The sequence below is a fragment of the Periplaneta americana genome, chromosome 10, assembly GCF_040183065.1.
Source record: "Periplaneta americana isolate PAMFEO1 chromosome 10, P.americana_PAMFEO1_priV1, whole genome shotgun sequence".
Lineage (NCBI taxonomy): Eukaryota > Metazoa > Arthropoda > Insecta > Blattodea > Blattidae > Periplaneta > Periplaneta americana.
The window spans coordinates 88,701,119-88,726,997 of NC_091126.1; the positions used below are offsets into that span (position 1 = coordinate 88,701,119).

Below are 25,879 nucleotides of genomic sequence, written 5' to 3' on the forward strand. Positions count from 1 at the left end.
CAAAGGCAGTATCCCAAAATTCAGCGAGTGACACACTAAGGGTGAAGAGTTTACTTACAGACTGCAAGTTGTTTGTAATGAAGTATCTTGAAGCTATAAAATTTCTTACCAACAAACTTAAAGTGAGACGGGGTTTTCTACATATATATTATTTCTTACAGACAGGCGAACCAACCTGCGCTCTGACAATCTAAAAAAAATGACTGGCTTGTATTTTAGTCATAAACTGTGAAAACTTAATCTTTTATAATAATAATAATAATAATAATAATAATGAAAAATCATTTTTTCTCACGAAATATCCACCGCTTTATATATGGTTTAAGCATCACTTTATGAGATTTTAATCGAACACAGAACAGGAACTTCTAGATGCTAAGAAATATTTACTAAAGCCGGGAAAGTAAAAATATAATAATTATCACGATTAATAGTGAAAGTTTACATTACAATATTCTGTTGAGAAATACAAGTCAAATAGGCGAACATTCAGCTAACTCACGGTAAGAAACTGAGTCACCGAACGCCCACTGCATTTTAAAATCTACATTTGCCTGCTACACCTTGTCGAGTGCATGACTCACACTTCTTGACATGAAACACTGCAGCTCATCGCGTGTAATTAGTAGAAGCGTTATATATTTTTTCAAATCTTACACTCATATTTTATGAATTTCATTTCAAAGAGATTTCACAAATCACACAGTTTAATAACGGGGTCACAAATTACGTCTAAGTTTTGTTATGTCCAATCGAAAATATTTTGAGAATTTTTCTTCGACTTCATAACAAGTTCCCGTTCTTACTGTATTACAAAAACGACAACATAAAATGCAACAATATCAATCCAATCTACAGGCAAAACACATAATCGGTAGAATTTTTCTCTGGTTCGTGTTTAAAAAAAAAAACCTCGTTTATCGCACAGAAATGAATTTTGTTCTTTTAAAACACCCAATCTCGAGGAAAATTAATTTATTAATCTAGTCCGGCACTTTAACACTGATTTCGTTTTTTATACACGTACATATAAACACAGTTACTGTTGGTCCATCGTGCATGTTGTTTTAAGGAATAAGTTACATAAACCATGATAAATCAGTATTTCGTGGCACGTATAGTAATTACGAAAGCTGCAACAATTTTATTTGCTAAGAAGTATAAGCATTCCTATACAAAATGAAGATAAACTTGCTTTCGTTCAGGAAATTAAGCGTGACGAGACGGCTAGACTACTATAAAAGCTTATCGGCTTACACTCGTATTTATGTAACATTGCCGACCGAAGTAGTAGGCCTATAGAGTCACTACCAACAGAACACAGTCATAATTAGAATCAATATGCATCACACTAAAGAAGTCACCTTATTCTATAATTTTCCAATACGTAACGAGATTTAATCTTATGAATTCTTTCGCTGAAGAAAGTTTTTCAGTGGAAATGTTTCTCCTACGTCACTAGACTAAATTTACTGGTATTAATCATTAAAAAATAATATAAAAATAGAGTAGTTAAATTTAGGGCCTAAGAAAACATCAATCACTAAAATTGTTGCCTTTCTTTCGAATAACTACAGTATTAACCCAAAAGATGGTTGCCGAGTATCACAAGATTAAATATAATTAAAAAAAAACGTGCACTTACCCGCACATATAGGATTATATGCACGAAAAACTTTTGCACTGATATATACAGTAGAGTCTCGTTAATCCAAACTAATTGGAACCAAGACCTATTCAGATTACAAGATTTTCGGATTAACCGAAATATTTCCTGTAATGCAATGCATGCTATTCACGAGCGCTGAGAGACTGTGGTGGGGTGGTGGGAGTACCCTGTTGCTATTTTTGAAACCACAACCAACAAGTTCACTTGATTACAACAGAAAATTACTGATTTTATGAGCATGACAGATGTGTAAATTACGTACAGAAAACACTAATTGTTGTAAGTACCCTTGAATGTGCTATTTTCATAATTTTTTTCAAGTAAAAGAAACTGAGTGAATTTATACATTTTTTTTCTTTTTCCTACTTTGTACTATTAAAATAAATTTGTTTTTTTTTTCTTATTAAAATAATTTTGTTCGGATTAACCATATTTTCGGATTAGCGTAGTTCGCATTAACGAGATTCTACTGTACGTCTATATGTATTCGACTCCCGTTAAGTTCATGGATTTTCTCCACTGATCTAATCCTTACGGCTACTCCATGATCCTGGTCTCAGTCTCTAACTAAAATGAGTAAAAGTGATATTTTTATGCGCCTATGTGTACATGTAAATAATCTAAAGTGACGTAAAATTTAAGTAACACGATTTATTACTATATTTAATAGAACGTTACATGGAACATATGTTTTATTTAAACTTGGGCACTAATTATATATATATTAGTTGTTTATTTAAGGACACTGTATATACTACTAGGTTATTTAGCGTCGAATTTTTTATTTTAGTAGGTTATTTTACGACGCTTTAGCAAAAGCTTAGGTTATTTAGCGTCTGAATGAGATGAAGGTGATAATGCCGGTGAAATAAGTCCGGGGTCCAACACCGAAAGTTACCCAGCATTTGCTCATATTGGGTTGAGGGAAAACCCCGGAAAAAAAACCTCAACCAGGTAACTTGCCCCGATCGGGAATCGAACCCGGGCCACCTGGTTTCGCGGCTAGACGCGCTAACCGAAATGAGGCCAAGGATTCGCCATAGATTACCTGGCATTCACATTACGGTTGGGGAAAACCTTGGAAAAAACCCAACCAGATAGTCAGCTCAAGCGGGGATCGAAACCGATCCCGAGCGCAACTTCAGACCGGCAGGCAAGTGCCTTAACCGACTGAGTCACGACGGAGGATACTAATTATATTAATTTCGATATTGATAAAATACAGTGTAACGCCTTGTTGAAAAACGAAATAGATTATGAAAGGAAATAAAATTCCACCTCTACAGAAAATGTTCATTTCCTCTGTTAATTAAAGGAAGACTAAACCAAAGTCATTCTGCATCACGAAGTTAAGATCTATTTATTGTACTTGTTCAACCACTTGCGATCAAGAGTGAAATAAGTGGACTTCTACGTATGGATCCGCAGTTTCGAAGATACCACAGAGGCGACAACCAGTTTCCCAGCTGTCACCAGATTGAAAGATCAATCCCGTATGAGTAATTGAACCCTACTGTAGGCGTCCCAGACGTTGTTCACCGGTCCATGGCCGTGAACATCACAAAGCAAACGTTTTATCTGCCTAACAATCTCGAACAGACAGTCTATCAAGGAGAAACATACGCTACCATGTGTCATGTGTAGCTTACTTTTAAAACCTCCTAAGTCCAATTTTTGTTTAAGTCTTCAAATGTTTCTGTATGATATAAATAACAAATGCATAACAGTTGCTAGCTGGGGTATACAAAGAATAAGTTATTTTGCTCTCTTGTGCAATTTCCTCAAATGCAGTTTCGAGATTTAAAAGTAAGCCAACGATGTATTTTCCTTCCACAACAAGAATCGCGTCAGTCAAATCCGGGGCTCGAACAGAAGTTCACGAAATAGGCTCGCGCTAAATAATTGAGTTTTCGGAGGACTTCAAACCTGATGCTTAAGAACAATGCGTAAGGTTTCCATACCTATAGAATTACTCGTATATCATATTTAAGTGAATACGCAGTAGAGAAATGAAATGTCGTAAATAGAGAGGGGAATTTTAGGCCCTAAAAGGTGGCATTTTAGGCGCCCAAAACAGGCTCTTAAACTCCTTTATTTAGTCTCTATAAAATAAAAAATAGGCTTCTTTCTTAAAGAATGTCACTAATATAAGATTAAATATTTATTTAACGCAAAACTCTAGGATTAAAAGAAATTTCCACATATTTCACATTTTAAAAGGGTACACATGCATACATAAAATGAAGACATTCTGTCTTTAAGTTAGTGATTTTCATTCACCAAACACATTTCCATAGTTTGCTTCACAGCAGATGATCAGCACCTATTGTGGCTATTGTGTCACTCATTTCTGTACTTACAAATGGTGATAAGAAAAGGAAGTGGTTGTTATCTGTCTTGGAATGTAAGAGAATGCTTATTCGGGTACAACCCACCGAGTTTGTGTTAAATTGCCGACAGACAGATGAAGATATAATAATAATAATAATAATAATAATAATATGCCCCGCAGGAGTTTTACATGCCAGTAAATCTACTGACATGAACCTGTCGCATTTAAGCACACTACGCTACCCAGACCGACTGAAAGTTGGAATTTTAGGATTGAAAGATTGTAAAGATTAGAAGGGATGGCCCGGAGGTACTTGTCTATTGTGTCGTTCATTACTAGGAAGGAGTTGTTAACCGTCTTGGAATGGAAACGGTACAGGATGTTAAGAAAAACAGTAAATAGTTACGAAAAAGATGCAAAAATTAAAAAGAAACTAAAACAAATAGGCACTAACGTCGAAATAGGCATTTTAGACACTATAAAACCTCTTTCTTTATACCTATATTTCAATGAAAAATGTAAATATTAAAACTCAAGCCTGTATGTATCACGGAAACAAATAGGTTTTTGCCTAAATTCCGCTCTCTAGTCATAAACCAGTACATCGCTGACAATAGGAAGTACAGTATATTGAATCTGACTGACATCAGTTTTCAATGATCAGGTGACCAATAAATAAATTTAAGTTAAGTAGAAATTAACCATGTTAGTAAGTTAAGCCTCAGAAACTGTGCGTACAGAGGAATAACTTAAGTGTAAAGAAATTCAAGAAGCTGCGAATAAATGAGAGTATTCTTTTAACACTGAGTAAAGTCATCCGTTTACAGGCCATAAGGGCCACAAGTTAGCGGGATGTTAAGACTCCCACCTTCAGAGAATTGGCATTAATGGCAGTATGGATGTCAGTCCTGCGTGCCCGTCGTCTTTACCCTTCAAAGGCTGAGTAAACCCCAGGGCCGTAGTGCAGCCGGAAGAATTACATGAATGGAGAAAAACCATAACCTCATTGGGAATCGAACCCGTGTCCTTCCAGCCAGCAGCGTCACGCCTTAATGCGCGGTATAGCGCGCCACTTAACAATGAGTATTATCGTTATTTACTTCTTCGTGAAAGGCATTAATTTCCCCTTGTAGCTGATGTTTAAAAATATTTGTTAATTGATTAATGTGCTGGAGTTTCTATAAATATAAATATAGTCCTGAGATATCCTGTGGTATCTAGGTCAATAGACATTAAAATAACTGAAACTCTGGACACAAAAGAAAATTTTACTCTGTTTCACAAGTGAAGTGTGCGACGACAAAATACTCATATTGTTTCGATTTGCTTTTCTACGAATCAGAATGTCGCTGCGCGTGTGACCTCTCCCTCTCTGTCTGGAATATGAAAGAAAGAGATGTAACATGTAATAGCATCCGTCAAAGTGACATCAGTGGAGTATGATCTGTGTGACAGAGGGAAAGAAAGCTGTATCACGTCAGTGACAATTCCTCGTTATAAGCTCACGCTCATTGCAGCAATTATGATATAGGGCTTAATGTTCACTATGTTACCAATAATATTCTTACTTGTAGTTCATTCTCTTGAACTACAATTTACAAGATATACATAAATGAAAACATTTGTTGTGATCCAAATAAAAAAGATACATTTTTCTTTATATCTTGCACACAAACGTATTTGAATTTCAAAATTGTTATTTATGAGATAAGTTCGTAAAGAAAAAAATTATTAATGCGTATCATACAATGTTTTTTTCTACAATAACACAAATTTACATTAAATAAATATTTCAAGTTGGAGACGTTATAAGATCACTACTTCATGGCCGTCTAAACTCAGAACCATTAAGAATTAAGTATCCATGGGATCACAGCTTGTTTTATTCATGATCACGATTTCATGGCCGTCTAAATTAAAATGAAATGTAGACGTGAACGCCAAAGCTTGCGGTCAGGTTATTTAATGTAACCATTCACAATGATTTTCGTAAACGTTAGCATTAGAAGTGAACGAGAATATGAACACAGAAGCCTGTAAACTCCAAGCTTTTCGTTTGCGGTGACGTCAACATCTATATTGAAACAAAAACACTATCTGAATGCGCATAAAAAGAGCGCTACCGGAGAACGCTAGAAGAAAAAATTAAATAAATGACATCGTTTGAAAGATTAATCCTCTTCCAGTCATATCGCTTTCTGTATGACAAAACACTTCATTTACATATATAAAGATAATAATATGCTGAAAGAAAATAGGTATATGGAAGACAATCGCCATTAACATGAAGTACAAAGGTATGTATTTTGTTAATTTATTTTATCATATTCACAACATCATATCAATTTTATTAAAGAAATAACAGAACGTAATTTCAAAATATTAATTGGCAATGGTTATCACCAGTTTTGCAACGATGTAGGGTAAACATTGGTAATTTCGTGGCAGTGGTTCTTTCGTGATACTTTTTCTTTGCTCTTTCGTGACCTAACCAATGGTGTTACGAGATTCAAATTTCCGCCAAGGGATTGCATATCTTGTCCGGTTTCCAGAAACATAAAGCTTCGCTTTGTGTGACTATTGTAGCTGCTTCAGTGAGCTTTTATGTTTGGAGAGAGGAAGTTAGCGTCGACTTCTCAGGCGTACAAATTTTGTGGATGTTTGTAATTACATTACAGGCTTATTACTAAAGGTAAACATATTATATTTGGTACAATGATTTATTATATCTTAATGAAATTTTAGGAAATGTTTTTGGAATTTTCGATACAGCTGTAGTCGCTATATAGGCTTAGCTTTACTGATAGAAATCTTAGCCGTTTGAGGCGAAATTTTGTTGAGCATTAAGCGTTACATTTTATACTATTGTAAAAATTGTATTACAATACGAATTTTAGAAATCTGAAGATAAGATGTGATAACAAAAAGGAAAAGGGGGACGCAATGGGTTCTATGTAGCCTCTGTTTGACTTGTTATCATGCTAAGTGCCAATGATAAGTGCTAGATGACTTACTTGCAAGAATTGTGACAGAAGATGAAACGTGGCTCCACCATTTTGGACCGTCGACAGAGGCAGACAATGGAGTGGCATCATGCAAATTCACCAAAGAAATAGAAATTCAAAAGTGCACCTTCGGCAGGAAAAGTTATGGCTACTGTGTTTTTCGATTCAGAAGGACGCTTGCTTGTGGACATCATGCCACACGGAACCACCATTAATTCTGACGCGTATGTGGCAACTCTCAAGAAACTTCAAGCTCGACTGAGTCATGTTCGATGACATCGGGAGAAGCAGGATGTTCTGCTATTGCACGTCAACGCACAGCCATATGTCAGTCACAAGACCACAGACCAGATCAGAAAATTTGGATAGACAACACTGAAACAACCGCCTTACAGTCCTGAACTGGCACCGTGCGATTACCATCTCTTTGGTACACTGAAGAATCCATTCGTGGAACGAGGTTAGAAGATGACTCCCTTGTGCACACTGCTAAAGAGTGGCTCAGACGTATTGGTCCAGACTTTTACCGTGCTGGTCTACAGACCCTCGTTCCTAGGTTATGTAAGGCAGTTGAAAGGGACGGGGATTATATGGAAAAGTGACATTTTGTTCCTAAAGGATGTATCTACATTCTGTGAAAATAGCAAAGCTGTAGGATAAAAATATAATTTTTAAACAAATGTTATGCATTACTTTTGGAGTTACCCTAGTAATATAGACTATAGTAAAGTCCGTAACAAAAGTGTTCACCCTTTCAGGGCAAAGAAGATCACTTTTCAATTTCAATTATTACTTCGATTTCATTCTTATTATGTGTTGATATGTACTTCTATGTTTTCTTGCTATGAATATTAGATAGAATTACTATGTTTGAAGTCTTGTAACAATAAATGAGAATTTCATTTGACTTTAATGAATTTTTCCACAATTCTTCTACCTCTCACGAAATTATCAATGTAATATCACAAAATTATCAAGGTTATCACGAAATAACCAACCTTTCAGCTTAAGTTGTAAAAGTGGTTTTTGCACTTGTTCAAGAGCGTGTCCAATCTTTTATGTCTCCAGATTTGTACAGCAAATTATCGTCTTTTAGATGAAAAAATCGGAATAAGGATATATTTACACATTTGCATTTTAAATTAATTTTCATGAAATTATCACGAAATTACCAACGTTTACCCTAAAGGCCTGTTCACTCGACATCTTATTTAAAATCTATTTCCATATCTTTCGAAAACAGATCTCTATAAAGGTCAACCTGCTCATTCGACATCTTATATACTCTATTTCCATGCCTTTGAAAAACACATCTCTATAAAGGTCAACATTCTGTAACCTCGCATAAGATTTATATAACATAAGACGCGGAATCCATGTCTGCCCAGGTGACACAGACCGCAGTTTCGGTCTTACCTGCATGGCACTTTATCCGAAGACTGAAGCGTCAAATTCGATAAATGTCCTAATTCCCGCGGTTGCTTGTTCTCATGGCACCTCGGTGCCATGATATTGGTCTCCTAGAGAATATGGCAAGATGTATTTGTTTCAGTTGATACTGCACCAGTATTATGGATACGAATTAAGTAGAAATGCTGGAACTGTAGCAGGAGAAATTGGAGTACTCACAAAATTTGTCCCATAAATATCACTTTGTGGTTAAATTATTTTCTGGCAGAATATATAAGCAGAGAGGATTGGGAGTAGGCCTAAACTGCTCATGCGCAGTAATGTAGGTCTCTCGAAACTAAAGTTTGCTTGTGCATGTTTGAAACTTGACGCTGAAGAAAGGCATGGAACATGTCTTAACAAAGAGTCTGAGATATGAAGTACTATGACGTTAAATTATGTAACATCGTATTTCATAGCTCCTATGGCCAGATGTGACGGAACTACCCACGCACTCAAGTAAACTCTGATAATAAGACTGCTTGTGGCTGTTCTTGCGTCGACGAAATCAGAGGCGCACAATGAATGTGTAGGAGCATCACCCACACTGACCAATTTGGGACATGGGCGTGTATGTTGATGCTCAGGGACAATGACAAAGATGCACTGAGGAACATGTCAAGAGAGTGTTTGATCGAGCTTTAAATATTGCTGAGCACAAGATCCGATTCAGGAATAAAGTTCTATAAGCAGATAACAGCAAACCTAATGTTTTGAGATAATTAGGAAATAGCTTTTGTGCATCTAACCTATTATCCCAATGTGCATTAATGCTGTGTAAGAGATTTTTCTAAGTAAATTATTTAACAAGAAACCATAATGGATCTCTAAACTTACTACGAAATAAGCCACTGCAGTAGGTAACTCTAATATAGAGTTACTTAGTTATAGGCCTAGTATTAGACTAGCAATATATAATTCTACCATTATCATAGCAACATAGGTATTTAGTTATTATTTCTGAACGACAAGATTAGGGCAGGCAATTGAAAAATTTTGCACTCACGGCTGCCACCGTTTCCTCTGTGGAAAACATGATTTAAAGAAAGATGAGTAGTGACTCGTGTCTCCAAAATGTATCACTATCACCGTTTTTTCTAGGCTAGATAACCGAGCAGTTTATACAACGTCGCTAAAAACTAATTACAATCACATAAGTAAATTTAATACTTTATAAGTGTATATACACATTGCAGGAATAAGCTAACGTCTAATGCGATATACGAACAAAATCTGTACTGGTTTACCTCAAAACGCTATTTGTTGACAGAGTCTGCACAGAGATTCTACAGATCCAAGTACTGTATAAATATAAATTTGAGGAAACAAAGTGAAACTAGGATTTCTGGATTCTAACACTGCGGGGATAGCGATATCTTTACTGATACTGAAAGCCGATTCTATAAAAGAAGTTTAATTTAGAGGAAACCAATGTATGTTATCCTGAAATCTGACAAAGGAAGCAAGAATGGCATCGTCTCAGTGATACTGCAAATTCTGCTCTTATAACAAATTTTTCTCCTTGCTATAGTAGTTTCTATTTTTCTATTCATGCAATAACTAACGGAAATAAAAAAAAAATGAGTTGGCATTGATAAGTGACATGTTACAAGCATGCTAGTGCAAATTCCATTCGTAGATTCGGGGAAGGAAAAAACATTGAGCACCTCTGTCCCAACACCATTTACGCCACAAATAAACATTCACTTCTGTCCACAGGAGAAGTTCTGACTACAAAATCATTAAAGAGCAGGGAAGATGTTTAAACACGCTCAGACATTTCTAAGTACTGTAATTCACACAGTGCAACTCCTAAATTGCTGAAGTGGTACAGTGTGTTCTACTGAAACAAATTATCGTCCAGATGGTGGGCAGAACTATGTGTACACTTGATACAAATGTCACCAGACGTCAGTCTGATGAGAGGGTGGTGTGAGGCGTTTAGTTCGTGAAGGACGTCTCATTGTTAACGTAAACAATATTGAGTCACCGTTTTATTCGCCTACGGCCCTACGAAGTACAGAGTATATAGGTTACTTCACCTTAAATAATTCTACTATTCACGATTTAGATTCAATTTACAGCATGAGATGAATATAATATTGATCATCGAAGGATAGGTGCTCAGTGAGAATTAAAAAACGAAGCAACAATGGAAGAGAATTACTATATGAATTGGATGGTTTTTAAAATTTCAGATATAGCTATTAAGAACGAAACTTAGCAAGCTTCAAAGACGTTAGACAAACTTATGAGTAGTGGGGATAATGAGAAAACTTCACGTAAAGTGGCGTTTCAAACCACGACATACTTCGTCTTCGTTGACAAAGAGGAGTTTCTTGTTCTTTGAAAATAGGCGCTGTATACAGAACTAACGAAATACAGCAAAATAAACTATATAAGGAATGTAAAAATATGGATCCCATATTTATAATTCTGTTTAAAAAGAGTGGCTGGACGATGCTGACAGTTGCAACTTGTGAGACTGATCTTAATAAATTCTACGACATGCACGCAATCATCAGGCAATTACTCATTTGCAAGCAGTTTTCGTAATAGACTGTGTTTCAATAACCTAAGAAGCATTTCAATTTACAGTAGTGTCCGGGAAAACATTTTCCTCTGCTACAGAACAAAACTCCAACAAAAAACTTTCAAATTGCTGCAGCCCACTTAAAAGTAACTAACCTATAAGAATACGTGTTTTAATTTTACTATTTCGTTTACATGACGTCATTCCATTTTCGACCAATGAAGTGTAATGAAATTTCGAAATCCAACCAATCACAGTCATAAATCGCGATAACGTTTGCAGCTAGATTTATCGCTATCAATTTATCACATAGTAGTTCTTTTGTTTAGTCAGTGTCGCCAACTATTTTCCCATAAATCTACGAGCATGAATCCATTAAGGTGCATCTACACGGTTCAACTTTTCTTCAAGTTTACGCATTCAAGGAATGAATGCAAGATTGATATTTAATTATACCGGTAATTAATATATTTACGCACCATGTAGACACGAAATTTTCATGCATATTAATTGAACGCACGTTTTAAACTTGATTCTTTCAACATTCTTCCCAGATTACATCATACGCGCATGGAAAACTGTACAGTGTAAATGCAGGTTTAGTCTCGTAGCACACTATAGCGAGAATGGGTTTGTCGAGCTATGGAAAATACTTTCCTGTAGCACGGAGTAACGGTCGAAATAAGGCACAGTTCACATTGGTCCCGATCCCACAGGTAACCTAACCTTTGTAGCCTATAAAATTTGTTTTACGTGAATGAAAATGAACAATTAATAGAAAGTCAGATGTTCAAATTTATGTAACATCAGCGCATATCAAACCCAAAGATCTTGTATAGTATTACATACAAGGTCTTTGATCAAACTGCCTTCCGTGTGGCGTAATAAAATTCGTGTTTTAATTTTCTATACAGAGATGGCTCCACTGTGTAGCTACATATTTCTCGCTGTAGTGCGAAAACATAAGCATTGCTAGATTTCTCCACACACATACTACATACTTCATAGTTCTTGGTGTAGTGTGTGATATAACGATGAAGTATGAAATAAATTGCGAAATGCTACTTCCATTTCTATTTCTTCATCTTCTAATTTCATGTTCATTATACGCTATCAGAAGAAAATTGCACTCTCTCATTCAGATTTGATAACTGCGTTTTCAACAATTCTTCATTTAATTAATGTACTAATCAGGTTACTTATTATATGTAAAATGTATCTCTGTTATAATAGATATTCATCTATTTCAACTTCACACTGTGTGAATAGGTTAAGTATTCATAAATATACAATTATTAACATTTTGTGAGAGAATTTTAGGGACATAGACTATTATTTATGTTTTTATTTTATTCATGAAATAGTCCTAATAAATCTCAGATCTCTCGTGACATTACTATAGACAAATTAATTTATAAATGACGGAAGTATGATGTCCAACCTTACCATTCAGTCAACTAGAACACTGAAGAGTGAAAAAATCACAATGGATTCTGACCACGATAACATACCAAGCTCATCGCGCTCTGATTTCAAGATTCAAACAAATAGACACTGAAATATTGGCATGCGCACCCTATTCACCGGATCTAGCACCACGAGACTTTCACCTCTTTACTCTAGTAAAACTGAGTTTCCTGTTCGCAATTTCTGAAGGGATTATGAACTGACAGCCAGTTGTTATAGCACAAGTTATTTCAAATGCGAAACCAAGCAGCAAGGATTACAACAAATAGAAATAAACTCATGGTGTGTCATTATTCTGATAATAAAAGTGTTGTGTAAAAATATGCATAAAAATGTCACTCAAATGTTATTCTGATGTATTTACAGAACATAAAAATTTTCCGAAAAAGATCTACATCTTCCAACCTCATCATGATTCATACAGATAGGCACTGAAGTATTGGCATGTCCACCCTATTTACCGGATCTGGCACCACAAGACTTCCACCTCTTCACTCTAGTAAAACTGAGTTTCCTGTTTGCAGAAGAGATTATGAACTGGAATGTTATTTTGGATATACTAAGACCACCAAAAATGACTTCATCGAATTCTCTAAATAGCGGTTCGATTGTTGAAATTCTTGCATTATATCGAAGCGCACAATTTAATTTTAATAAATTCAGTAATATCATTTATTTACCAATCTCGTATGAAATCGTTCTAGGTTATGTTGTGATTATTATGTCGGATCCGAGTTCCGGAGCTCAATCTGGCCGAAGACGATGGATTTTAAAGAGCGATAATATCTTTAAAATGAATTTATTCAGGAGGAAGGTAAGGATGTTAGGACACGTTGTGTATTTACGGAAATAACGAACCATTCGTTGATAGAGGGCTGCTGCCATTTTCGCTAATGATCATCTGCGAAGCTGAATGGTATCGGAAACTTAGTGACGTTAAAATACTAGTACTACCACCACAACCACTACTACCACCCTCTCATAACCTCACTGGCACCAATGCAGAAACACAGACTCCATTCCTCCCCTGCAATCAAAACTTTTTCGAAATCTTAAAATGAAAAATTAACTTTGTTTTAATAACTCTGCTTGAACAGAGCTTAATGTGGGCCTTGGCAATACATATTTTTGCGAAGTTATCTACCCAAAGCAGACCGGGGGGGACACAAAATATGAAACTGGAAAAACAGAGATGCTAGAAAAGGAAAATACACGACAATGAGGTGAAGATTCAATATTTATTTTAAATCTGCAGGATGTGAAGTTACAATAATTTTTAAGAACACCACAAGGTTCATATTTCTTTCTTATAGATAGCTCCCGATATTTCACTGACAGTGAGCTGATAGCGAAACCTGTCTTCAAATTTCGCTGACAGAAAGAAGTCTGTAAGAACGCCACACAAAAAATCACTGCGAGGTCCTGAGATAGAAGCTGCAATGTCGCCTGATAAAGCAGCCATAGAGCAGCAATTGGGCACCCCACATAGCAATAGTGAGCAGAGGGGTCGTGTTGTGACACTGCCGAGCGGCTTTACAGGGGCGCACAAATCCAGCGATGAATCTCCATGCTCCCCCCCCCCTTGTGTTTTAATAGGGATTCCTATCTTGATATGAGAACTTAGAGTTTAAAATCGCAGATAATTTTTGGAGTATGGGTCTTCTATAAGGTGTATATTCTGTCAGCGAAATTCCAAGATAAGTTTCGATATGAACTCACTGAAAGTTTCCTTTTCAGAACAAATTGAAGGATTTTCCGCAAGCAGTGTATGGATAGTTCTCTTTCCAGAATATACAGTAGTTAACGGGATATGGTCATTGGCGCTACTTTTCTAAAATCTTCATTAACATTATACAAGGCCTAAGAATGTTGCTAAGTACAACCAGGCAGAATATCATTAATAGTAAATCTAGTACAGGAGAGAAAGAGTATGTATAGACCTACAATGAAATAAGGCAAAATAAACTGAAGTGACATAAGGAGCACTGAAGGAAAGTACTATAAAGAACTCTTCAATGTGTAACTTTCTACGCAGTATACAGGAGAGACCCAAGACGTGAAAGAGAACTGACAAACGAGATGAGGAAGGCCAGAAATTCGTGAACAAATCTGAACATCCTTGTTCCAAACAGTTTGACGGATTTTATATTCATTTAAAACGTTCTGGAACCACCATGATACTTTAACAAATAATGAAGTAGTTTATTTTTACTGTTTCCCAACAATAAGTAACAATTATATTACAGGTAACCCAACTTGAATTAAACGCAATATATTTCAATAATTCATAATTCATTGTTTAATGTAACCTTGTCTTTAAAGTTGAAAGCGCTGATTCCAGAGCACTGATTTATATGATTTTACCAAGAAACAACTTCTACAATATTTTCTTCTGGACACTGATATACCTGTATGTACTAATACAATTGACGACATAACAGACCTTGTGACATACAAAAAGCACATGCTTAAGAACTGTTATTTAATTGTGTCAGTCAACAGTCATGCATGAAAGTAAAGAGAAAAAGTCAATGTAGTCCTGAGAATCAAATTTAACGACAGTTTATCAATCCCGTATAACTAATGCGACAGTCAGTATTATATAATAATGAAGTGTGAATATGAAGGTGTCAGAAATAGTCATGGCAAGTTGTAAAGAATGACGGAAGCCGTGAAAACCCAATTGAGAATTAGCAATCCCTAACACCGAAAGCAAGGTGTCAAATCTCAGTATTGTCTTCAGTCAATCTCGTCGCCGCCATGTTATGCCTCCTCCTTATCATAATAATAATAATAATAATAATAATAATAATAATAGTAATAATAATAATAATAATAATAAAAGGAATAACAATAACAACAATCTTCTCATGTTGCACATTCTGCTGTTGTTGGCTACTATGGCTCCATAACTGGAGGATTTAAGCTTGCATTCAACTATCGAATGATTACCGGTTAGCTGATCTCACTGATCTCACCTGTATTATTCGTATTTGTTTCCAACAAACTATAGTACAAATATAATTTTGAAATGTTTAAGATGGAATGAAAAAGAATATGTTTTTCCCTTACTTTATGAATGAGACTGATTATTAGCACTGGAGATGTACTATAAAACAAAGGGTGAACTTACAATTAGTATTTGTGTGTAAACAGTTATATCTCAGTATGAACTTTAACATTTTAACCGAATAGGGATTACTCTAGCAAGAAACACTGTATTAAGTTTGCATATACGCATTTGCAAAAAAAAAAAAAAAAAAAAAAAAAAAAAAAAAAAAAAAAAAACTCCATCTTCTATTCGAGAGTCAATGAATGCATTTCTCTCTCTTCTCCTTTTACAGCGTTCAGAATTTGGTGAGAACATCAGTCCAGTATTTGACTGTTCGAGGACATCCTTCTTCTGTCGAACAACTTATATTAATTAATGATTCATCAGACGGTTGGCTGTTAGTTTGTTTTCTGGGTGGATATGAGTGGGTAAATCGCCTGGGAAAAGTCCGCATTGCTCTAGAGTGAATATTTCAGGTAAGGAAGGCACATTACGGAAATAAGTTCTACAATCCGAAGTTCAGTCTCTCCTTCTGCGGAGAAAAGTAGACGAGTCGGAAAACAGGAGGGGACCAGATGCAGACACGTTCACCACGTCTGCTATACACTTGTACTAAGTCACGTGTCTTCGGATTCTACAAATCGGGATCGGAGCGATGGACTACGGCCGTGACGTGGTGCTATGCCGGGGAGATGTCCCTGGGGTGGGCTCAGGACAGGGACGCCAACTCCCCTAACTGCGCGGGCAAGCTGCAGCGAGGGACTCACAGAGTCTGTGATATTAGCAGGCGCGACCGATGCGTTCCTGCACCTCGAGGCTGAATAATTGATACCCCACACACAACAGTTTAACAGAGCCCGAGAGATGCGCGCTGACGCTACTGCTCGTCTGCTTCTCTCCCTACCCACATGCAGGTGCATGGGGATAAGGCGATAGAATCCCTACGTTTTTCTTAACCACGTCATTTCGCGGGAAGTTTATTTCGTAAGAGACAGAATAGACTAGGGAAATGAAGTCGCTTGCCTCCAATATGGCTGGATCTCTACAGTTCTATCTAGCGAATGTCTCACCAAACGGCCCGCAATCCGATATTCGACACACAATGTAATAATTTTAATATAGCCTACAACGTGTGTGTGTTGCATATGGATCATATGAGGAGACAAAGAAGAAGGCAGAAAATGGGAAAGACTGGGAAATGCTGGGTTTACAGTGAAAGACCTGCCCTTGGACAGAACACTAAGAATGACTGAAATGTGTAGCAGTATTTTCCTTTTGTGATACTTCGATCAGTGTAATTCGTGAAGTGCTTCAGCAATGAAGAATAATTACATGGTCAATTTAAAAAACAGTATATTATTCATATTTTAAAAATATAATAAATGATATATCTTAAAGGAAAATATGATCTCTGAATTTAGAAACGAACAGATTTGATGAAATTATTATTATTATTATTATTTTTATTATTATTATTATTATTATTATTATTACTATCGTTGTAATTACTTTCATAATGCTTAAAACAAAACAAATCAACCGTCATAAAACATAAATAAAGAAAACAAATTTATCTGCTGACGTGTCATACATACATAACATTACATAATAATAATAATAATAATAATAATAATAATAATAATAATAATAATAATAATAATAATAATAATAATAATGCAACTGATTTTTCTTCCCGAAAATCAATATCGTTTAATTTAAATGTTAGATAAGCCTAAATTTTTCACATTCCCTTTCGAGTTCGTCGTTTTCAAAGTCCCCCCCCCCCAAACGAATGCTGGAATAGTACCGATTTCAAGAGTACAACCGGACTTCTTAATTACCACTTCAACATCACTTTACATGTGTCATCCTATTATTTCCCCGGAGTAGGCTTGCCATCTTTCAGGCGGGTATCGCACACGGCAAACTGTGCCCGGTGAGTAAGACGGTAAATCGCTGTAATGGGAAAACGCAGGAAAGATAATTATTATTATATTATATTATATTATATTATTATTATTATTATTATCATTATTCACTTAAATGACGGAAATAGCAATGGTGAATTTTTCGATTTCTAGTAATGAAAAATAAGTTCAGTTCGTAACGTTTCGTAGATTGGCTCTACCTTCGTCTTCAGGTAAATAAAAACTCGGTTAGAGGAGGTTTCTATCCAGGGGGGTTTAACTCAAATGATAGATGTTGGATGCTCATAGATGTTCCATAGTTTGCCGCATGTGGTCAGGACAGCGCTGGCTGTATTTCGTTCACAGAGTTTGTAAAATTAGCAGTACAAAACTCTTTGGTTTCGAAAGTTCTTTGGTTTTAAGTTTTGCCAATATGACAGTTTTAAACAGATATTATTAATATCCATTATTTACAGAATGTGTCAGTTTTATAATATACGGATTATTATTACTATTACTATATAGCTAATTTGCATTTTCATTCGAGGACAAAGTAGCCATATTAGTGTACTGTGTATGACCTATTAACCTAATTTGTTCAGTTGATCAATTGTTGGATGTTGGCATTCCTATTCTGTTAAAATCTTGTATAAATTATGGAATGGACGAACATGGCTGCTTAAGGAAGAAATTTGAACAGATCGAGTTAATTGAGAAGTTACTGGTGCTTTCCTGCAACAAGAAATAATTCGCAACGTTAAAGGTAAGAAATAAATATGTTTGAGATTACATCTACACGGTTCAACTATTCTTTCAACTTCACACATTCAAGCAATGCCTGCAAGATTGGTATTTAATAATAACGGAAGTGCACACAATGTGCAGGATAATATATTATTTTAGCTTTCGCTGCTGCAGAACTTGGTCAGTGAAACTATAATCGGTTTTTACACTCCATCACATGGTATTTTGGTATTTTAATATTAATATGGCGTACCTTGTAGATAGGAAATCTTAATGTATCTTAATTCAACATGCGCTTTAAACTTGATTCTTTCAGTATTCTTCCCAGACTGCGTGCGTACGAGCATGAAAAACTGAACCGTGTAGATGCAGCTTAACTGCACCGTCATGTTTTCTAATTTAAACTGAATTCTTCCATCATATCTTAAACGTTTATTAAACTGAGATCTGTAATTGTTTTCAGGGATAAACTTCAGAACGCGATTACCTTCCTTCTATCACTACCACATGATGAACTGACTTCTGTGTTGAATTACAAGAGTGTATTAGGCCTAACTGCAATTACGCCAAGAGCTTTAAAGGTAAGCTAACAGAGTTAATATACACTATGGGTATGAACGAACAACTTATTTTTGTATATAGCTAAGTTAAGTTGGTCAGACATCTTAAAATTCGTGGGACAGAATCTGATATGACTAAATATGTTGTTCCCGGTGTAATTCTTTACAGTTGCGTTACCAAAGGATGGCGGGGTACCTTAGCTTGGTAACGCAATAGTGAAGAAGTGTTGTTCCCGAAAAGATATATTTTAGAAATTTGACTTTACAGTTAACAGTAGTACCTTTACTGGAATAATTTTGATAAAATAAAAAGAGTTAAATTGCCGGAGATATTATTTTTATAGACTCGTGGATAGAATTCTTCCAGGAATATTTCACAAACGTTGATTATACTGCAATCCTTCAATTGTTCTATGAAATGTAGTGTTATTAATGCATTATATGATACTAGGCTACTGCTGGTTTGTTTCAGTTAATAGAAAGACAAATGGAGGAGTTTTACACTGTGAATGTGCTGCAGTGTACTGTCAGAAATCGGATAGTAATGAGGAGACCTGGTTATTCCTGTTTCCTGCGCCAAGTAATGCAGCACAGCTTAAAAGGTAAGCAATGGCATTGGCATAAGCTCAATGCAAAGATATCCTTATATATCATCAGTAAATAGTCAGGGTTGGTAAACTTTAAATTTAAGTGAGAATTATTTGTCAAATTCGTATTTGTTTATTAAAATGAGTTTTTGCCTTCTTTTGTAATTCATTTAAACTTAATTTGTGCATTAGTTCCTACATAATTGTGAATTTTGTTAATGTGTTATTTTAAGTAATTAATAATGAAAAATAATTTACTATGTTTACACATAGGCCTCATTATTAATACATGAAGAGTTACAGCACTAATAACCTGCACTTAATGATAATAATAATTAGCTTAGACTTAGGCAAGATATTATGCTCAGTTTGTTATTCATTAGAAAAGAATTCAACTATTTAGGGAGATTAATATTTACAAATAAATTTATCAGAAGAGCTTAGCATTGTGTGTTTTCAGAATAAATACGTAGTCCATTTGGCATTGTGCAACTTTTACTTCGAATATTGTTATGAGCTACAACTATTCATTTCAATCCTCAGCATCATACTGTGCTTTAATTAGGTGGTGATTCCGAAAGTAGGCTCTACTTGACTACCTGTACCATGTGTTCTGTTGCTCCTTAATTAGGAGTTGGGAAAAGACATATGAGAAGCAAACTTTCAAAACCTGTCCATTTCTTCAGAAAATGCTAGAATTATATGTCTGTAATAAACAAAGATTTTTCTGTTGTGAAATTTTATATGAATTCATAGGAAGAAAAATATATTTCACCATAGAAAATATTTTGTTCATTGCAGAGATGCAAGTGTGCTACTCATATATATTGCTAATAGTTTTAAGAAGCAGCAGAACAGTCATATGTAAAAAGGTTTTTTTTTTTCAGGAAGTTAATTTCTCATCTTAATCATGTTAGGTGCATATAATTTTAATCTGTGATTTAAATAGTAGCAATTATTTGATGTAAATAAAATGAAAATTATTTTATTTACATCTTGATTAAATCATTAATTTAAATTAATACCAACCCTGGTTTGTGTATTTTTTTTAAGATAATAATAGAATTTTGATTGTAACAGGTACCACATGTGGGCAGCTGTGGCAGAAAATCCTCATTCTTACAGAAGGGCCTATATATGTGCAAGCCATTTTCGCAGTAATCAGTATAACAGTGACTTCAGATGTAACTTACTAAGAGGGGCCATTCCATCAAGGGATGCTTGGTATCCCACTCAAGAACTACGACCCACTTCATCACCAGCCTACTTACATTAACCTTTTACACCACCTAACATAATTGCTTCATTCATTGCACTTCACTGTGGCATCAATTTGAACCTGTATTCTCTTTCATTGAGTGATTCATTCATTGTCTTTATCTTTTAACAAAATTGTGTTTAATTTTGTTGACAAGTGTATGGTAATGGACTTCATTCATTATTATTATTATTATTATTATTATTATTATTATTATTATTATTATCATTATTATTATTATTATTAAAGGTAAAAGGTAAAGGTATCCCCGTAACATGCCAAGAAGGCATTTGGGGGGCATGGAGGTAGAGCCCCATGCTTTCCATGACCTCGGTACTAGAATGAATTGTTATTATTATTATTATTATTATTATTATTATTATTATTATTATCATTGTTATCTCATTTCGTTTAATGTGTTGATTTCTTCAGTTAATTGAAGGAAAATAAGGGGAATTCATTCATTCATCTGAAAAAAAAAAAGTAGAGTACTTGACTTCTACATTATGAGCAATATAATTTTTGCAATATATAGGGCAATGATAAATCTAACGATCTTTAAGACCCTAAGTTAACATTACATAGTAATATAAATACAAATAATAATTACTAGTACAATGAGCATTTCAGTTGTGTCACCTATAGGGCATAGGAGGGAGTCCAGTGGCAGCGATACGAATCTGCAGCTTCTGCAACTGGTGAGATTTGGGTGCATTATTTAGAATTTTTAGAGAGTAAATATGTTGTTGTTTTCTAATGTCAGGCGTTTGACAATAAAGTCATTTGACCTCTTGCACTCCAATATTTTTCAAAGATATTATCATGACCAGAGTAAATATGTTGATGTTTTCTAATGCCAGACATTTGACAATAAAGTCATTTGACCTCTTGCACTCCAGTATTTTTCAAAATTATTGTCATGGTCAGCCACTGAAGCACAGATTTTGAGGTGTTCCGAATCCATTTCTTGGTTTGAGTAGCACAGTGGACAGTTAGGAGACTGATATATTCCAATTCTATGCAGCAAAATAGTCCCCCAATCGGATTTCTGGGCGGGACTACTTTAATGGTACAGAAGCAACTAAATTTTTTATAATGGAATGCTTGTATAACATCTGCTAAGAAGAGAGTAAATATGGTACAATATTTTGTCTCTTCTCACTTTATAGATCTCTTGGATATGGAACAACAAGTTTTGACGGAGAAATCATTGTAATAAGTGAAAGTCTCAGGAATCTTCTATGCCACATCAATAAATTTAAGAATGCAGTTATATTGTCAGACTCCAAAGCAGCTATTCTATCAATAGTCTCTAAATACATACTTTCATTTCAAACAGCGGAAATAACTAAAATGCTCTCTCAATTAATATCACTCAATAAAAGAATTGTATTCCAGTGAATACCATCCCATTGTGGAATCCTGGGAAACGAGAATGCTGATGCTTTAGCAAAGAAGGGCAGCACTGCTACTTACAGACCTGTTACTAAATCTACGTATTGCTCTGTGAAAAGATTTATTAAATCTACATACTTAGACTTCAACAAACAAAATTTGATAACACAAATCTCAAGGGAAAAAATGGAACTCTCTGCATCATAATCCACAGTTAATTCCCGATTTACCACGAAAATCGTCTGTAGCTGCATTTAGATTGGCAACAGGCCATGACTGTCTGGCCAAACAAACACCTGCATAGAATTGGAATATATCAGTCCCCTAACTACCCACTGTGCAACTCAAACCAAGAAATGGATTCGGAACACCTCAAAATCTGTGCTTCAGTGGCTGGCCATGATAATATCTTCGAAAAATATTGGAATGCAAGAGGTCAAATGACTTTGTCAAACCCCTGGCATTAGAATACAACAACAACATATTTTGAGCAATGGGGCCACAACCAAATCAAACACTCAGTATCAAAGCTCAAAATTAGGAAATGTTGCGAAGTATCGACTGATCTCTAATAAATTGTATTGCACTTTTTCTAATATCTTCAGTGTTTTAAATCAACTATACATCAGAGAATGAAAAATAATTTTTTTACTTGTATTTCTTAATGGTGTTTTTATTAAAAGTCTAAGTTAATTATATGTCTGTTGTAGACAAATAGTTTTCTTTGTATTCTTTATCAGTGGTGATTATTGATTACTTAGATTTTTAATATCCATATATTAAACTAATGGCAGTTACTTTTAAAAATAGATGTTCAGCTCTGACGGTGTAAAACAAATAAAGTGGTGTTTTATAAATGTTTATGAACGTGCGTTGTACTATGTCACAGCAAAACATCTTATGACTATTTTCAAGCTAATGTTTGACATAAAAAAATTAAGAGCAAATTATAATTATATAACTGACCAATAATAACTTCGAAGTCAATATTCCAAAGTCAATCTTTGTTTTTATTTTCCAATACATGATACATAACATTATTTAAAAATAGTGCTTAAGGTGTTTTGGAGAGAAGTATCCTATCCTATTCGCTTCCTGTATCTCAATTACATATTTGATCTAGAAGATGCAAAAACTTTTATTAGTCAAATTTGATAAATTAATTTAATAAAAGGGTTAAATGATGGTGTTAAAAGAGGGAGTGTGTTAATGGTTTTCAGTTTCATGTTCAACCATTATATTTATATTCACATGTTAAAACAAAAATGTGATATAAATATTGTGGTTAAACATGTTATTTAAACTGATAAACCATTTACACACTCCTTTGGCGATATGAAAAATACCAGTATGTGTTGGTATAATAGGTATCTGCAGTACCGATCGTGCTCTGTTGGCATAATGGATACCTGTAATACCGATCGGGCCGTATAACAAGGGGTGTAGTTCCGCATTCTGCCGCTATGTGTAACGAGATGTAGTTCCGATGTTTTGCCGCCAAGTGTCTCGACGTCGCGTCAATAGCGTGTCGAAGGTAATGCATTGAGTTGGGGGTCTTTCTATTTATTTGTCTATGTTTCTATCCGTTGGATCCTTACAATGATCTGTCACCTAATCCAGTCTAAACCTCCCAGATGTATGGCTACCTATCATCCACAACATAGTTCATAAACTGCAAACATAGTAGAAAACAGCATAACCTCACGGAGGTCTTCGAATTGTTTTATTTCCTTTTCTATTACTATATGGCAGCACTGTCGGTAATAATATATGTGTTACATTTGTTAAGAGACTGATATTATCTTACTTGTTTTCACACGTAATATACAGTACAGTGGAGTTTTTCTTATATTCTCATTCTATACTTCCTATCATATGTGTTCATTTTCTTTTCCACTTTTATTTTCATATTATATTTCTGCCTTGGAATTCTCGTATGATCTTCGCTACTTTGCCTGTATAACACCCTCACTCTCAGATTTAGTTGTTTGTAACGATTCCAACAAGTATACGAACCCTTCTCATCTCATTTTTGTTCACCTGAAGACGACAACCTACTTGAAAAACGTTGTGAATTACTTTCACATGAGCAATGGAAAGAGCCAGGAGCTCCTAAATACTACCGGACCTGACACTGAGTAAACATGGTGACAGCAGAGTTGAAACACTTTTGTAAAAGCGCGCATTCTTCATGTGGCTTTTCATTGTGTTCCTTGTATTATTTCTCTCTATTGTAATCGTTGTGGGATCTAGAAGTTAGCATATTGTAACAGTGTTATGATCTTGTAAGTGATATAATTATTTTCAGAGAACAAAGCTTGAAAGTGTCAGTTGCAATATAGATATACAGTTACCAAACTTAACCTTAAAATACCTCGCACTTGCAGTGTTCCCGGTTGTAAATTAAAATTTGATAAACTGAGTCCGTTTCTACATGTGTGTTTGTTTCCAAAAGAAAAGAGATAAGTAGACAAACAACATCCATAGTAAACATTTTACTCAAGAAACAACTCAGTAGGCCTACCCATATTGTGTATAAAGCATTTTGATTCTGATTTCGTTATCAGAGAAGACAAATTTTCATGTTCGGACGGTTTTTTATAACTATGCCTATAAAAAGTTAAAATTTCAAAGATCAGCATATCCAACGACTTTTGGAAATTTACCCTACTATTTAACTAAACAATTGCCATACAAAGGACCCCAGTCAATGTTTAACTTCTGTTGTTGCAAGTGACAAACATCAATTTGTAGTGTTCTAAGGATGGAATCAGCTTCATTTGTATCATCTTGTTCAGACATGAATATCTGTGCTGTTCAAAATGTACAAGACAGCGTCTTAGATAAGTCTTATAGTGCATTAGAACGTATACAGTTGAAATTAACAGAAGAACATAGGAAGTTCTTATCTGCATTGGTGGTTGTACCTACTGTACCTCATTGGGATCGAACACAGAAAAGTGTGAATCATGTGTGTCAACGTTATCTGCACCCAGGGACTTAATAATTGAAAACACTACAACATATTTTTATTTTGATGCCTTAAACCGTGGGGGTCTGAAATGCCCTTCTGATTTTGTGTACAGTTGTGCATAAACTATTTAACGTTTTACTCAGCGCGGTTTAAATAGATATAACGAAACAAAAGTGTTCATCAGTCAATAGGTAAAATGTATATTGAGGAGTTATTTCCCATTTACACACTGTTTATTTCGTTTCCCAGAATATCAGAATAAATAGTGCAATAGATTATGATTAAATTTAGAGATTACAAAAAAAATTCTCTGCCATTATGTTCAATTTTGTACTTCGCTCTCATACTACAGGTTCAGCATTTTATTTAGGTACCCAGAATGGGCTATTGTGGAGGATACGGAAGAGATGGTTTTTCTTATTCCGACACTTTCTTTACTTTAAATATTACTGTTACCTCGAGATTTCCTACTCTTCACATGACGTGTCCAATGAAGACACACGAACAGGAAAGTTCTTCGAGAATTTAATGCTCTCACTTTGAGTTCAGATTAAAATGCAATGGAATACGATAAAATAAAAGTAAAGTGAAAGAAAAGTAAAAGTAATATAATATGATGTGATATATATGATATATGATACAATACGATACGATATGATATGATATGATATGATATGATATGATATGATATGATATGATATGATATGATATGATATGATATGATATGATATGATATGATATGATACGATGTGATATGATATATATTTTTAGGAGCAAGAAATAAGTTCTTTTGCTACAAAGACTACGCATCATTTATCAAGTGCGAATGTTGCGGAATTTCGAATACAGCACTTTTATGTACCACGAATGCCATAATATCTGCCTGTTTTGGTAGAAATCTGTTGACTGACTGGGCCAGTTTATTTTAGTATTTTGTGAATTGAGTG

The 25,879-nt window shown here is 34.9% G+C and overlaps 1 protein-coding gene across 2 annotated transcripts in view; it reads right to left on the minus strand.

Annotated features, from left to right (window-relative positions):
* The window catches only part of PlexA (plexin A), a 1,043,054-nt gene that overhangs the window by 363,866 nt on the left and 653,309 nt on the right, over window positions 1–25,879 (minus strand). The gene's annotated exons all lie outside the window — the stretch shown is intronic.